This window comes from Phoenix dactylifera, chromosome 16 (assembly GCF_009389715.1).
Source record: "Phoenix dactylifera cultivar Barhee BC4 chromosome 16, palm_55x_up_171113_PBpolish2nd_filt_p, whole genome shotgun sequence".
In the NCBI taxonomy this organism is placed as follows: Eukaryota; Viridiplantae; Streptophyta; class Magnoliopsida; order Arecales; family Arecaceae; genus Phoenix; species Phoenix dactylifera.
The window spans coordinates 11,606,854-11,623,868 of NC_052407.1; the positions used below are offsets into that span (position 1 = coordinate 11,606,854).

General features: G+C 38.6%; 1 pseudogene; it reads right to left on the reverse strand.

Moving 5' to 3' along the window:
• Positions 1–2,078: 2,078 nt before the first annotated feature.
• LOC103705738 lies at positions 2,079–17,015 on the reverse strand (annotated as a pseudogene).

Here is a 17,015-nt window from a genome sequence, read left to right on the forward strand (position 1 = left end):
TTTCATCCGATCTTGTATAGAATCCATCGCCGACAATCTGCTCCGGATCTTGTATAAATTTACAATTCACCTGCACCATCCAACAAGCACCACGTCATCAAGACAAAGTAATTCAAAAGCAAGACCATTTTCTTGGTCTCATTCTTGTTACCTGGGCCTGTGGGTCTAGGTAGACCTTGGGTTCCAAGAGGTTGGCCCTAGGAGATGGTTGTAGCTGAGGAAGAGAGCAAGGGGATGGGAGTGGTTATGGCGCGGTCTTAGGCCAGAGGATGATGCCATGGGCTTTGAGGCCGGAGATGGAGACCGGAAGGAAGAAATTGGACCAGGGCCAAAAAACCAGCAGCGCCAGGTGTCGGCGGCGATGATAAATCGAAATAGTCAATCAACCAAGAAGCTTGGAGGTTTGAGCTTTTGAGTTTATGGTTACTCAACTGATTCGCCCAACCCTAACCCTATGTGTTTTCAAAGTTCCTTTCATGCTGAAGTGAGAGCGAAGAACATTCACCATGAATAAATGCTCTACAAGAGTGTACTTAGTGACTAATATGTAGGTTAGCTAGCGAATGGTCGATACAATATCTCATAGTAAATTTAGTTCAGAGTCGAAAAATGCATAAAATGTCTAAACGAATAGACTCATCAGTAGTTCACTCAATTGTTCTGAGTGGGCTTGTCAAGCTCCAAAGTCTCGTATGCAATTGTGTTGATATTCTTTTTAACTTTTCATGTAACTGTTGTTTGATCCTCATTTTAGATACATTACAGTTTCTGAGGCCCTTCTACATGCCCCTCCTAAACACAATGTATTGCTGCTACCATTATTGTGTTGCGCTGCTGCCCTACTATGTTTGCCACTATTGCTACTACTATTGCCAATGCTTCTTATTACTATTGCAGCTACTATTGTCTGCTACTATTCCTACTATTTTAGTATTGCTACTACGTTAGCACTGCACTATCTACTACACTACGCTGCTACAATATTGTATATTGTGTTTCTACCTACTACTCCTATACTACTAACTACTTCACCACTACTATTACTGTGCTACTGCTATTCTTTCACTTCTGTTATTGCTCTACCCTCCCACTGCTAGTACTACTACCCTGCGCTCCTACATTGCTACTCCTGCTAAGCACACTACACTACTATTACTCTGTTGTTGCTACTATTACTACTGTTGTTCCCAATTACTACATGCACTATAATGCTCCTGCTTTACTGCACTACTAATACCACTACCACCACTACAACAACAACTACCACTACTCTGCTCTGCACAGAAGTACTATACATAAAATAACACAATTAAAATAAAATCTAGAATTGGATGGTAATCATGCTATAGCAAAGGGTCTCTATAGCAGTTCTAGTACCCAGCAGGTCAATACATAGCGCTTGAATAGTAGGGTCTAACTCATCGTCTGCAATCACTATCTCATATTTCTTGGAAGGACTTGCATTTGTTAATGTCAAAAAGAATGAAAAAATCAGCTATAGCTCCATAGATCAAAATCCAATATCCCTCACGGCAACATTCTTCCAAGCTCACATGCCTGTTCTCACTTCTGCGTCATCCACATGCCTCCAATGATGTCACTGTAACAGTCTCATACAAAGCACATCAATTGAACAGGCACTATATACACGAAACATGACTCTGGAATTCGTAATATAATTTATAAATTCAAAATTTCAGCATTCCAATTTTTTTACAAAGCCTCCGTCTTGATCTCCGATAAGATGCAACTATTCTTGAGAGTCGAGCAAGATCTCTGGCTACCACCAGAGTTTACATGCAGATATACATTCTTCATATACGAGTAGTCAAGTCTGTTGGACTTCAATCATTCATCCTGGAACCATATTTATCATATAGATGAGGCTTCCCTTCCCGTTTAATTCTGGGAAGGAACATCTCATCATGGGATTTCAAGGAGCCCTGCAACCCCCCATCCCTCACCTCCTCCCTCTTAACAGGTCGTACATGTTGAATGCAGTGACTAGGTTTCTCCCTGTGATTTTTCTGGAGGCAAATAAAGCATTATTGACAGGCTTTCAACTTTACCGATGCAGGAGTATAAACATTGCTGCGACAGGGGATGGAACAGCTTGTTTTAAAAAATTATAATGATTAATTCCACAAGAAGAAAAAACGCGAAGTGGAACATGATATTCACGTACTGACTTTGTCACTTGGAACAAGAGGAAAAAATGTTGCTTCTTCCTGTCACTGGTTGACATCAAAAGATTGCTAAAACGACCACCGAAGCATGACCTTCGGAAGGAGGCAACTCCCTCATTTGCTGGTAGAAGAGGTTTCTTGAGGGTGCAAAGGGTGTTAAGCCAGGTAATTGTAGATCTGAGAATTGTTCTTGTCCCGCTCCAGGTATTCCCTGTCGATAAGGCTCTCTATCCTTTTCTTCAAGTCTGCTGGTTTTATTGGAAATTTTAGCTGAAAGAAACACATTCCACCACGTGAATACCATTCAGGTGAATAAAGAGAGGAGTTCACTTGTCAGACATGTAAAATTACCTGCTGAAAGAGCTCAGTTATTAAAAGCGTGTGGCTTAGTATTTTCCTTGTCTTCATGATTCGGACTATAGCCGCATCAACCTGCAATGAGTTTGGAAAGAAATGAAACTCTCGAGGCCACATCTACTACATACTTATTTAAAGACTTCCACTCATATATCATTCGCACAAGAAAGCTTGCTCATGCAATTAGTAAGTGATGGTAGCTGTATCGACAATAGTAATACTTAAATTTGTCAATATGATCGGTTGAAATCTTCACAAAAATGCTCAAAAAAAAGTCTCATCCCATAAAAGTTGAGTTGCCTTTTCTGCACAAGATCCAAAATCAAAAAATCTTACCTTCCTTCTAATTCCTCTCCTTCTCCATTTTATCAACTGCTCAGCCTAAATACCAGAAAACCACACATCCTTAAGGTGGCATCCAAGATTACATAACCAAAATGATTTTCACACCAAATTTCTACCTAGGCTCACTCTTTATCTTCCTCAAACATTTGTCAATCATCCACTTCATATCCTCAAATCTGCTATGCTAAAATTATGTTTACCACCCCTCCTGGAAGTCTGAATGATGCTTGACTATGACATGAAATCACAAAGGTAGATCTCCTCTTTCATCCACCTTGTTTTAATCGAGATATCTTCATCTACTTCCTAACTCTTGTGAAATAGCTTGGGATTGCAAAGGCTGTTCTTACAGATTCTCTTGTCCCTTGACTCCAACTACTTAATAATCTGCCTGCCTCCACATTCTTAGTGTAACAATTTAACAACTTATAAAAATATCTCCTCCACCTCAACTTTATTGTCTTGGATGAAGTATTTATTATTCCACTTCTTTATGCACTGATGCAATCCAATATGTCTTCTTTTCTACATTTAACCCTGCAGGGAGTAATGTCCCATTGTCAAACAATCCATGCGTTAATAGATGATGAGTGCAATTTAATATATCTAATCCTTTTATTTTGCCTAGTAGTCATTTCAAAACTTGAAATGCTGTGGAGATTTGCTTTTTGATTTAAGCCAATAAGGTAGGGTTCTCTTCCTGCCACATGGTCTTCCTTATTACAAAGCAGGCACCTTTTTCCAAAATTGCTTTTGCTAAGACTCCAATTCACTCAGGATTGGTGCTAAGTTGAGAGTTCAGTCACTTTTAACTCTCAAAGATTTTGATAAAGCATACTCCAATTCACAAAGCCAAACCTATAATTTTGGGACAAGGCATTTGGCTGAAGATATGAATATCTTTCTCCCATTTATATCTTCTTACTAAAATCACCATCAGCCAAACATTTACTTCACGGTCCTTAGCCTCCCATTTGAAAAGTTTATTTCCTCTATCTTTAATCACAGGAATGTTTGTATCTTCCAGTCAATAGGATTACTTAACTAAATTATTAAGTACAGCTGGTCGTGTAATATTTAAAAGATATGACTGAACATTTCTCAATCTTTAACAATACCTCCTGTAGTAATTGTAGTTTGCAATATTTCCTATATACTCATCTATACGTTCATTTCCTTTGGGATCTCATTCCTCACTCATGCATTTGACCGGTCATATAACAAGAAAAATTTTAAGCCTTTTTGCAGCCAGACAGTTCAAACAAACCTGATATTGACGGTCTTGGAATACTCTTTCAGTGGTGCTTGTGTTTTCTTCCACCGTCTCCTTCATTTGAATTGCATTTACCTGGTAACATGAGATGTTAGCTCTAGCAGCACGCTTGAAATTCCACAATACTGATTTGAACAGAGGAGAGCTTACCTTTATGCGGTAGAGAGGAGCAGTGAATTCTTCATTGAATACAAATGTGTCATCATCCTCTACTTCTCTTCCTTTTGGATCTGTAACATGCACAGCATTTGAATAAGGCAATTGGGCCAACAGCACAGAACAAGTATGAAAAGGCATGCACCTTTTGGAGAACTCGGACTTTGCCACATGCAAGTGACTGCAAAGTCCTCCTAAGCTCTTTATCATCAATGCCAGTTGAGTCTTTAATATCTTGAAAACTGAGCTTTTGAGCATCATTGAACAGCATTAATACAACAGTCTGGAACAAGCATAAGGTCATACAAAGTTGAGAAGCAGGTCAAACTAAGAAATAGCGGAATCCAGCAGAGATCAAAAACAGACCTACCTGGAATAATGACACTGCCAATTCTTTTTTACCTTTTGGAAATTCTGCTTTTAAAACACAGTGACCTAATGAATTTTGCCACATCAAGCGCCTCCCGCTGTGCTTACTCAAATAGAACTCTTTAAATATATCCTATAATTGTGCAAAGCAAAAAGGAATCAGAAATAACTTTCAAAGAAGACAAAAGCATGAAGCAAAGATTCATAGCACGCATTGTCTGTGACCTAACCTGATAAACATTCAGTTCATGTGGAAGTCGAACATCCATAGGAGGATATGTTGGCCAATACCTGCAGAGCAAAGAAATTTCATAAAATTAGAGATCAAAGTCAGCTATAAGAATAGCACATTGAATACTTGTCGCCATCTTACATATCAAGACCTAAATCATATGACTGACATTAAACGAATGAGACCCACCCGGTCGTTAGGACATGGACACTCATTTCAATACCAGTTGGAAGTTTTGTCCTGGCTTGGGATGATTGCTTAAAGGAATCATTAATCTCTTTCGATAACTCAATGTCCTGAGAATATATCAGCGTGAAACTATTAAAAAAAACATTCAGAAGAACATGATCAGACAGCATACTTATCAAATTGTAACCACAGATAATTGATAAATAATTTATAACTAACAAGCAACTGGACAATAATTTCCTTGCAGCCGCCAGACATAACTCGCCAAATATAAAGAAACAACTTGAAATTGTACAAGTGACAGCATCTTATTAAGATGGATTTTTCCATGCTTTCAAGCTTTATATTGATCAAGGTACACCATACTGTACTGAACCGAACGGTACAGAGTGTACCATACCACACCAGTTCAGTACCGATAATGAAGTACGAGGGGTGTACTGACATTTGATACGCCAAACCGGCCATGTACCGGAGCGCACCATGTAGTAACTAGGTGGCACTGGTATGAGGTCTGGTACCAGACGGCGAACATTAATACTAATGCTTATGTCTCCAAGTCTACTATATACAGAGAACTCTTAAGGACTTGGTTAGTTTGCGGAAAGAATTCTCTCGCTGGAATTTTTTTGCAGGAAAGCTAACTCCTAGAATATGTGCCTAGGAAAGTGGTAATTCCAGAGTGGTTTATATTTAGTTGAGCATCTACTTTTTCGAGAAAGTTATGTGAAATATCTATTATACCTTAATAAAGAAAATACCTTATCCATGAATTTTTGATAGCTTAAGGATGGCTTTGGAAACAAAGGAACCCAGATCCTAATCGGTGGAAAAGTAGCTTTTCCATGTCCCTCATGTTTGTTTTCTTTTCCATGAACATAAAAATCTTATTCCCATGGCAATTCTATTTTGCCATCTCTCTCCTTTGATAACTCCAACAAAACAAGAGGTTTTCTTCGTTTCCCGTTGACTATACTTTCCCCCCTTTTTTCCTGCGAACCAAACAAGTCCTAAGAGATAGTGACGGAAATTGCTATGGGCGTTCTCTGCTATTTATCCTACAAAAGCATAAACGTACTTTAACCTCATGCTCCTTCACAATCTCAAACTGGTTAGAAAATGAAGGTTTCCAAGGAACTTATCATTGAAAAGATCCTAAATCTGCACCCACTGAATCAGCATGGTTTCCATCCTTGGGCATTCATTACCCTCTTCTCAACATGGAGTATTCAGGAGAAAAGCAAAAATTAACTTGTGCAATATGCAAGAGATGGAAATAGAGCTGTTGACTGCAGTAGGTCATCTGCTCATCTACTAATAGATATTATGTGGTCCATGGCATCAATGATTTTCAGATACTCCTCAAGGCTTATCTGACATTATATATACTAACAAATCGAAAAATAGTAGTAGGAACTGACAAAGGATCTATCAAACAACAAGAAAGGGTCACCGTGAATGCTAGATAGATCAAAGGGACTGTACGTCAAGCTGTGTACAGAAAGAAGTCCTACTTCACCCATCAGAAAAATATAGTCATGGCATCCATTATGATATGAGGGTTTTGTGAGCAATAAATGCGCTAAGACATGCTATATGTACAGTCTACATAGAGCTGATTGCCTGATCAGCTGGTCCGTGCATAGTTGTTCTGTATATATGTTCATGCATATACTCATGTGTATTATATAAATATATAGTATGAATATGAAGGGCTATGACCAATCATAATAGCATAAACTGGCATCCACTTGCTATTTAGTGGATTCTTCTTTTAGCATCATTCCAACACTTACTGTTTATGTATATAAGATCTATATACAAATACGTTGATGAAGCACTAAAGTGTTTCCAAGAAGGTGCCCTATGTTATACAACTGGTGGGGGCAATGATTTACTTCCATTTTTTCCTGCTTTTAAAGGAGTTAAGTTATTATGGTCCTATTTCATGATGCAAATCTAGATGATGGAAGCTGCTAAATCCAGACAATGAGGATTTGGTCTATATAGATCCAACTCATAAAAGACGCAAAAAGCCAAAACAATATTTTAATATGGACCACACTATGAAACATTAGAGGCAGTTTCCATGGCATTTTGTCAATGTAAGAAGGGGGATTCAGCCAAAAGAAGATCTCAACAACAAATAAATCTGTGAGAGTTCCTCTCTGATTGGCTTCAGTAATTGGACGCATTAGAGTTTAAAATACATAAGTATCTTCAATTAGTGATGGGCACTGCCATTATTTAATTAATGTAATAAAGATTTATATGGGCATTGCATAAATAAAACTCTCTATCCTAATTAAAAAACAAAATAACATTTGGTAAGCATAATGAATGCTTTAGCTGAAGACTTGTTTCCATAGTTAAATAAAAAGTTGAAATTTTTTGCAGAAGATATTGAGTTACTTCTCCCTCTTTTTTTCTGGACATCTTTTCCAGTTTAGGTTACTCACCGCCTGAGGATTCACCTGCAACCTTGGTTTCTACTGTTTTCATATCTTTTTTTTCTCTCTTCTTTCTCATCAAATCAGTATCAAAGACACAGATCCTTGGAGAGAGCCTCATATAAAGACTTCTACTTCAGCATGTGAAAATATGCTGATCCGGATTGATTGAAGACTTCAATACTATATAGGCAGTGGATTTGACTGAGTGCACTAGGATACACATTTATAAGGAATGCAGTAGAACATCCATTATATTTTGCATATACGATCAGGACGCCTCAATAAGATGTATCCTTTGGCATGTTAACAGAACCAAGAATATTTTTTTTTTGACTTGAATCATGCGGCGGATAAAGTGTTAATCGGAATTAGGAACACAAATGACCTTTTTCTCTTTTGCTTTCTTCTATCAAATTTAGTTAGAGTCACGATTGGTTTAGCTACGTTAATGGTTAAGTCTAGGTATGATAGTCATTTAGCAGTACAAGAGATAAAATTTGAATGGAAAAAAAGTGTTTTCTCTTCTTTCACTATTCTTCATCTCTTTTACTTCGAGGCTTGAGGTTTGCCTTGAATCATGGATTCAGTGACCCCAATAGTATAGTTATGTTTCATAGCCAAAGAAGTGTATAATTCAGAATTTACCTTCACAAATCTCCATTAAGATCAGCTGTCTCAACCCGAACAACCCACTTCGGGGCGTACCGACCCGTTCCGGGCAAAAACCAGATCAAGACATAGGTTCGGCTCGAAATAGGCCTCAAGCTGGTCTAAACTGACCTAAACCGAGCAGAACCATCCGGTTCTCCTTGGTACAGAGCGGTTCGGGCGATTCACTGCCTTTATAAGCCCCTAGGGACACGATCTTGTATCGCCTTGCCTTCCGATCACTCTCTCCCTCCCTCTCGCATTCAGCTAGGGCTAGGTTTTTAACACCCCCTCCCGCTGCCGCCACCTCCGCCTCTGACGACAACCACAAGTACATGCTTCGCCCTCTTTCCTCTCTCTCAGTCTCTCTTCACTCCCAAAGACGATGACCCGACGAGGTTGCCCTCTCTTGCTCAGTCTCTCTCCCAAAGATGATGATGAACCTAGTGGCTTCGTCCCCCTCCTCTCTTTCCCCTCGCTCTCAGTCTCTCTCTCGAAGACGAAACAACCCCAACAGCCTGCCCCCCTCTCTCTCCTCTCTTTCTCCCTCTCACCCTCCACTATCCCTCCCCTAGTTCCAGCACATCTTGGATCAGTACAGTATGCATCGGCATTGTACTGAACTAGTTGCCAATCGATACGACCGTCGATACTGGTTCGGCGAACCTTGCCCAAGTGTCTAAACATTGGTATAGCTCATGAATAAAGATTTATGGTCCCAACAAGCAAATACTCACATGATTGCAACAAAGACATCCCACTTTTGATACCATGAACATGTATGTAAAAGACTCATATTCATATGCCTTTAAAAGTTCAAATCTATATTAATTTTCTTTTTAAAATTTAACAAAGAAACAAAATCATGGTTTTCACCAATCAATAAAAGTAATCATAGCTTCAGATGTGATTAAACTATCTATGAGACATAATTGAGATTGCATACCTTGAACATCCCTTCAAGTTTATTCGTGAATTGACTTCCACACTCAGTTTTCAGCTGAAAGGAGATATTAATATGTACATTAGAAATGCTGATAAAATGTCAAAAACTTAAGATTAACTTTTTCAGCAATCTTTCAGTAATATTTTCAAGTGCATATTAATTACTTTTGATATCATTGACTTTTCGGCATCAATTGATGCACTCTTTCCCAACATAATCTTTTCGCTAGATCCTTTTTGTAGAATGCCTCAAATACATCTTTTCCCTGCAGTGTTCATGAAATAAAACAGGTTCCTCCTGTATTAATACATTCTTGCAGCATATATGTGAGCCACCAAGCAGAAATAATGTATCACAGAAACAAACAGAGGAAAATAACTAAGTAGCTTACTTGAATAAATCTAAATAAAACCAACACTCTATCAAGTGTACCCTCCAACTCTTCTTCAGATGTACCCTTGTTGCCAGCACGAAGCTTCTCATCCAGAAACTTTGCATCAGTTCAGCCGGTCTATTCTGTTATATCAAATAACAAAAGAAACTTTCTTAATTAAATTTGAAATAATTTAAACCAAGCAATATCACTGAAACAGTAAACAGTGCGGAGGCAAATTACTTGAGTTAGTGAATGGTTCATACATTTGTATCTCAAATTATGTTTCACTAACGACACAAGTTTATGACTAATCATTATCAGTTACCTTCAGTGATTCTGAAGATTATTACCATGAAATATGGGTGTTAATGGAGCAAATCTAAGTTGATATTAAAAATGTTGCATTTTTTCTCATTAGTAATTGTTAGTTGTCATGGGCAAATAGCCATAAGAATTAGGTAATCAGAAAAACTGAAAAATCAGGCAGTTCCAAAGTTCAGGTTTAGTATCAAATACATACAAAAGTTACCTATCTGAAACTAATTCAGCAGTCATAAAGTCAGACAGTGGCAGCAATAATGCAGGTGACCCATCACCAATCAGGTTTGCTGAATCATCTGTCTTTGGCATAAGACTGACCAAAAACAATCTATTGGAGTGTCTACAAAATTCATATTGTCTTAAAAAAAGGAAGAAAAATATTGTTTAAGGAGAAAAGGATGCTTTTCAATAAGACATTAACCACCTATTGATATACAAGACACAAAAAAAAAAACTTCCAGGAGTGTTATGGGAATTGAGACATGTCCATAAAAATATGTTCTACTTTATGCTGAAAGAATAAATGCACAGTTTACTAAGTCACTGAGTATGAGAATATTGTTAACCAACATAGAACACAATCCATAGCACATGAAAATTAAGCATTAGGAAGCTGTCAGAACAGAAGATTATAAAAAGAATAGCTGAAATCCAACCAACAACACAGCTTGGTTTTCATCACATTTTTGATCAGTGTGGTGGTTATTTGCCACCACCTAGGATTGAATCCAGGACCTCTCCCATGAAGAATTGGTGCAACCTATAATCAACTATTACAGGTGTAGACTGATTTCATAATAGTCAAATAGTGCGATTGATTAAACACTTCAGCAAATGCTCTTCATTCCAAAAGATCATCATAGAGGTATGTGAACACAAAACAAAACATGATATATATCTTATAATGAAGCCTAATTAATGAAATATAACTAGTACAGCAAACTGAAATAATTACAACAGAACAATAAAAAAAATATAGCTAGTAAACTCGGGTTCCAAGGATGTGATAGATGCAACGATGGTAATGTGATGGGTAGAGAAAATGATGATGGGTGAAGAAACGAGGGCTGAGTAAAAGATGGTGATAAAACTAGTCGGATAATTACCTCTGCGAGTTTGGTCCCTCCAATCTAATAAAAATCTTCAGGCCGCGCTCCACCTAGGCATCGAGATGAAGGATGACGAGGCCGAGAAGGTGGCTCTAAGAAGAAATAGGTCAAGAAGCATGATGAAAGTGGAAGAAAAAGGATTTCTTAGGCTTCGCCATAGTGGCACTCACCTTTCTAGGTTTTTCTTCTTTCTTTTTATTGGCTACTATCCCTTATTTTTATAGGTGCCAAAACAGCTGAACAATCTTCCTAAAATTCTCTAAATGGTTCCTATAACTTCTCCCCTAATCCTTATCCAACAACTTTCCCAATAGCCCTTATATTTTCCCCACTTGTCCTTATCTTCCGTCCAACTACCTATTACTGTTCCATAAATAGTAACTCGAGTCGGGTTACCATTCTGTGAATGGTAACTGGGGTCGGGTTACTGTTCACGTGAACAGTATTTTTCTGTGTTGTTTTCTGCAGATTTCTGCGTTTTTTTTTTCTCTTTTCAACTTCCTTCCCCCCTTCTTCCATACATTTAACATGCACAATTCTATTCCAGACTATCATTCATTCCTCTTTCGTTCCTAGAGATGAGTGATGACCGTGGGCATTGAAGAAAGGCCAAAGCTCGAGCAATTAAGTATGGTGGTTTGGAGTTGGGTTGGCTTTCTATCACACTAGGTGGACCCCTTTTTGCTTGGCAGTCCTATACACGACTCGACTGAAATCCAAGCCTAAACATGACTTTGAATGAAACACGAAACAACAAAAAATATAAAGTCATAAACTATGTATAAGATGAAGTCTTGAGACTACATCAAGAATTGGGTGCCAACCAGCTGAGCTAAAAGCAGCTAGCCTGAATACACATGATAAGAGTGAAAGTACGAACACAAACAAAGTTGCCACTTGGCCAATTCTGGGACATCTGATCACTATTGCAACAAAAATACATTCCAGAAAAACTAATATAGCAAGATATCTGTCCTAACACCATTGAATAACATATCAGCAATTCCTTCAGCCTGTTCAAGATCTCTAACAATATTCATATTCCTACTTCACTTCCATATTCACCAATATGAAGTAACTAACAAGAAACATAAAAAAAAAATGAAGACTAGAGAGCACATATAGTTGTGACTAAGCAATCAAAGTGGCAAGCATGCCACTGACCTGACGAAGATTAATGAGATGCTCGAAAGAATCCTTTATGGTATTTGAAAAAGCTTCATTTCTGAAGAAACTTTCTTCCCAGATGTATCCAGAGATGCTTTAAACTCCAAAATATAGGAACCAAATCTTTGTCTTTCTCTTCATCCATAACAATGCCTGCCCGGTACCCGAACATATGAGCTAAGAGCTTGTCTTAACAACTCCAAGCATTAACCCTCTGAAGAGTGTGTACATTCTCTGAAGGTCCTTAAACGATTTGCCCCCATTAGCATTGTAATCCCTATAACATTAAAAGGACAGCACTATTAACAGAGCTGACTGTGAAACACTGGAAAGAAGTTTGCAAATTTAATAAAGAATTAACGCAACAGAAGGTAGAATAAGCATCACCTTGTCAAGAATTGCAGATGTGGTGTCGTTCAAGGAGTTGTTTTTCAGCAGTTGCTACAAGGGCTTCCTTGTATTCGCATCTAGGTAGAGCAAGCATCTTTCATGTTCCTCATGTAGCCTTGATGCAGGTTTGCACAAGATGATTTTTTTTTAATGTAAGGTATGCTATCATGAATGATGGTGCCTAGAAGTCAATAAATGTATAAACCAGAGAAAAGAGAAAATCACCTCCACATGTTTCAAATAGTCTGGAACATCTGACTGTTGCATATATTTCACCCTTCAGCAGCGTAAAACTCAGAAGTGCATTCCAGAAAGGGCTTCTCAAAGCTTTCAGTGTAAATTCCAAGACCCGTAAACATCTTTAAAAGATGACTAAGTACTGTCCTATCAATAGCTTCACCTAGTCTGATTAAACAAAACAGCATTAGATAGTAACAAGGAAATTATAGCGAGAATCGGTGCAATTTAGTACAAGGTTGCACATCTAGTTAAAAAAGAGAAGAGAATTTTATACAGCGAGCCTTACTTACAGGGAGACTTGCCATATTTAGACACAACTGATATAGATCAGTTTAAAACATTCCATATATTTCACAATGAAATTTCAGTGGGTTGAAAGATGATTAGTCCTCATCCTCAAAAGGTAGTCATCAAAATAGAAATCATCATAGAAAGTAAAGAAAGCAACAAAGCTATAGAAACAAGACAATAAGCTTCATTCTCCCTAGATGCCATTCATTACAGATCACGATCTGAAGAAGGTTGCATTGAAAAAATAGAAAAAAGTTTCATGCCAAACTGTCTCCAAGATGAGAATGAGGCAAACCCTTGCATGTATTGTAGCAATATTTGTGGCTTATTCCAGTTTGCGTGTTTAGAGAGCTACCCAAAAGTATAATAATGCAATAAAATATCAAACTTTACTTAAAATAATATAAAAATGGAAACAATTAAAATAGTGAAAGCAAACCACATATGAAACAGTTTAAAACACATACTTTATTCTTGGGTGCCTTTAATTAGCAGGGTTACCTGATACTTGATACATCAAAGGCGGTGACAAGATGATCTTCTCTTTACTCATTTGTGTTATAGGTTCATTAAATTACTTTTGATATGAGATATCTATCATAGTATGCAATACATAAGTTGCACAGATTGCATAACTCAGAGCTCACAAATAACAAATATGATGCTAAAGAAATCATATACGATCAGAAAGCCTAGTACATTTCCACCTTGCATAAGAAAATGCATGAGTATTTCCATAGTATGCGATAAGCATACAAATTTGAACATGCAAAATTGAACATACCTTTCCCTCTCAATTAACCTCAAAGACCAGTGGACAATCTTGTGTTCAACTCTGGAGATAAAGAGAGATGCTTCCGAAACAACTGCAACCCCATGTCCCACAATGACCGAACATTTGGGGTTGCTTGACATAAGTTCTATCAAGATATAAGGCTATACGCGTATCATCAACATTTGGTCACAAAAATCCTGCCAGCATTTTTCTACTAATGATAAAAATACAACCAAGTCAGGGCTCTGGCCAACCAATGAGGATAGTGTTGTTGAAATATGTATTTCACATTCCTTCTCAATACGTTGGTAAAGATTTCCTCCCATCTTGTGTAGACAAAGATCACTAACAGCCTGTGTTGGGAAAAATAGAGAGGGTTACTGTGTCATAAATAATGAAAGAAATAACAAGTAGAGACATCATGGCTTGTAAAAACAACTAATATGGAAAAATCACCTGATAAAGCTTTTCAGAGTCGCATGGATCTGGCTGCTTCAAAAATATAGCTGTAATAGCAGACTTCAATGTTGCCCATGTATCTTCTTCAAAATTTGTTGGCAGAGTTGGCTTACCTATATAAGAAAAAAACAAACAATATAAACTCTTAGAATAAAAAGTAGAATAAGAAATTTTAAAGGGAAAACACTTGGGAAGTTCTATGAATCATGAATGAACAAGCAAGTCCACAGTTAAGGTGAAGAGCCTCTTAGTGTAAGTTACACAATCTCTAGCAACATTCTCACCCCATAGATGATTCTCTAGCACTGAAACCAATGAGGAAAAGATTGCCCCTGATATATATAACTTCAGGTTTCTAGTAACTGAGGGCTACACAAGATGTTTTTTGATGGAGTGCCAAATAGAAATCTGATAGTTATTATTTGTAATCTGGATGTTAGAATGAAATATTTATAAAAAATCTATATGTCCATCTCCATATTAGGTTCTCTGGTTCTCGAATCTTTTATCAAGTCATACCACTGTAGCAAGAGAGCACTTTTTTAACAAATTCTCATACTGGCTGAACAAAAGCAGTGTACAAATATATGAATGCACTTAAGACCAATTAGAATAACCTAACCAAGGATCGCCGAACCGGTACCGGGTAGGGTGTACTGGGTCGGCCACCGGATCGGTTCGGTACCGGTTCGAATAGGTACCAACTGGTACCACTGGTTCGGCCTCCAAAAGCCCCAAAAAAATTGGCCTAGCTAGTACCGGCAGATACGGAGGCCGGTACAAGCTGGTATCATTTTTTTAACGCTGAATCGGACCGGCTGAACCGGCCAGTATGGACCGATTCAACATTTCTTGAACCTAACTAATTAAATTGTAAAATAATTTTCGTATCAAGATCAGTATTTAAAAGAAAAATAGACTAAATAGAATGACGTTGCATCCAAATAAAACTATAATAGTCACCATAAAGCAACAGCTTTGTGTCATTGCACCAAAAGACTTATCAACAACAGAAGTGATGGCAACTATGGACCTTCTACAGTATCAGCAAACATAGAAGTATGTAAAAGATAAGTGGCTGAACCCTGTACTTCCAAGCTGTGAGGACCAAAAAATAAGATAATGCAGATTTTGAAGATACAAAGTAGAATCACTAAGTATTTCCATCACCTTGCCAATACCGGTGCATTTAAAAAAATTTATTGGAAACTTCAACTTTTTCACTGAAACCCTAGGTGAAGAGCAACTACCAAGGAACTCCTAGGAATCTTTTCCCAGGGTTATACACCACAACCTGGGCCAGGTGTCCCAAGTACGAGTCATGCCAAAGGGCACAAAACAAGGATGCAAGAAGAGCACCAGCCAATTACTGCAGTGAATTTTCCCATTTACATCCAAGGAACCACATATTCAGATTGCTCAGTAAAAACAGACATCGTGAAAGAATTAAAATAGTTATTTATATAGAAAGAACAGCAAAAAGATTATGACAGGACCAATTAAGGAGAAATCTTTATGCAAAAAATATTAATAAAACAAATAAAATTTTGCCACTACACAACCAGCAAACTCAACAACAAACAGAAATAATGGAGAAGATGAATCTCCTACACTTCTATCAAATAGGCAACCATTTAAAGATAAGTGGCTGAAGCGGCCTTAGAGCTGTTAGGACCAAAAAAAAATGGATCCCCTATAGTATAAAACACTATGAGGATTACAGGCCACAGTCCAGTCTGAATCAGATACAAAAAAATGCATCCTTACAGGAAAGTTTGAAATTTTTTTGCTGTTACCCTAGGCAAAGATCAACCTAACAAAGACTCCTAGGAATATTCCCCAAGGAATACAAATCAACCTGGATCAGACTCCAAATACAAACAATTAACCTGGGGACATAACTGAAGCGTACGAGGAGGAAAATGAGCCACTTACCTCCGTGAATTTTCCAGTTTTAAATCCAATAAAGCAAAGATTCTGCTTCCCCGTAAAATTAGGTTTATGATATGAAAAGAGCAATTCACGTAGAGAGAATAAGAAAAGATCGTTGAAATGATCGATTAAAGGGAAATCTTTAGAGGGTAAAATATCAGATTTTAGGGAATCGATCCATCTAGAAACTGAAGCGAGGAAAGAACCAATGAAAAAGGGGATACCCTTAACGAGCTTGATGACGAGCTGCTTCTTAGCCAACGGCTTGGGGAGGGGTAGCCTTCTTCCTGGACAGGTTGGCGGCGACACCAGTGGAGGTGATGGCAGTAGATGCGCCGGCCTTGAGGTCCTCCTGGTCTACGAGCATGGGGTCCTCCTCCTCGGCGGGCTGGGCGGCCGCCGCCGCTGCGGCGGGGTCGAAGTGGGTGCTGTGAAGGTGGAGGCCGTTCTTCTCCCTCTCGACAGCAGCGCGGCGGGTGGCTGGGACTTGAACTTCTTCATGGCGGAGGACGAGGCGATGGATGGGGAGAGCGGCTTCCGATGACTCCGCCGGAGGAGGTGCTGCCGTGGGTGGTGGTCCTGTTACCGCCGCCGCTGCTCACGCTGGAGGGGGGCCGCTTTGCGCGAGTCATCAATCAATCGTAGAAGCGCATGGCGAGGATTCGAGCGCAGGGGGAGAAAGAGGGAGGCAGAGAGCTCGGATGCTGAGATCGAGAGAGAGGGGTATGGGGGCAGAGGAAGAGGTGAGGGATGGGGGATGGAAGCGAGAGAGACACAGAGCGAAGAAACGAGAAATGCCCG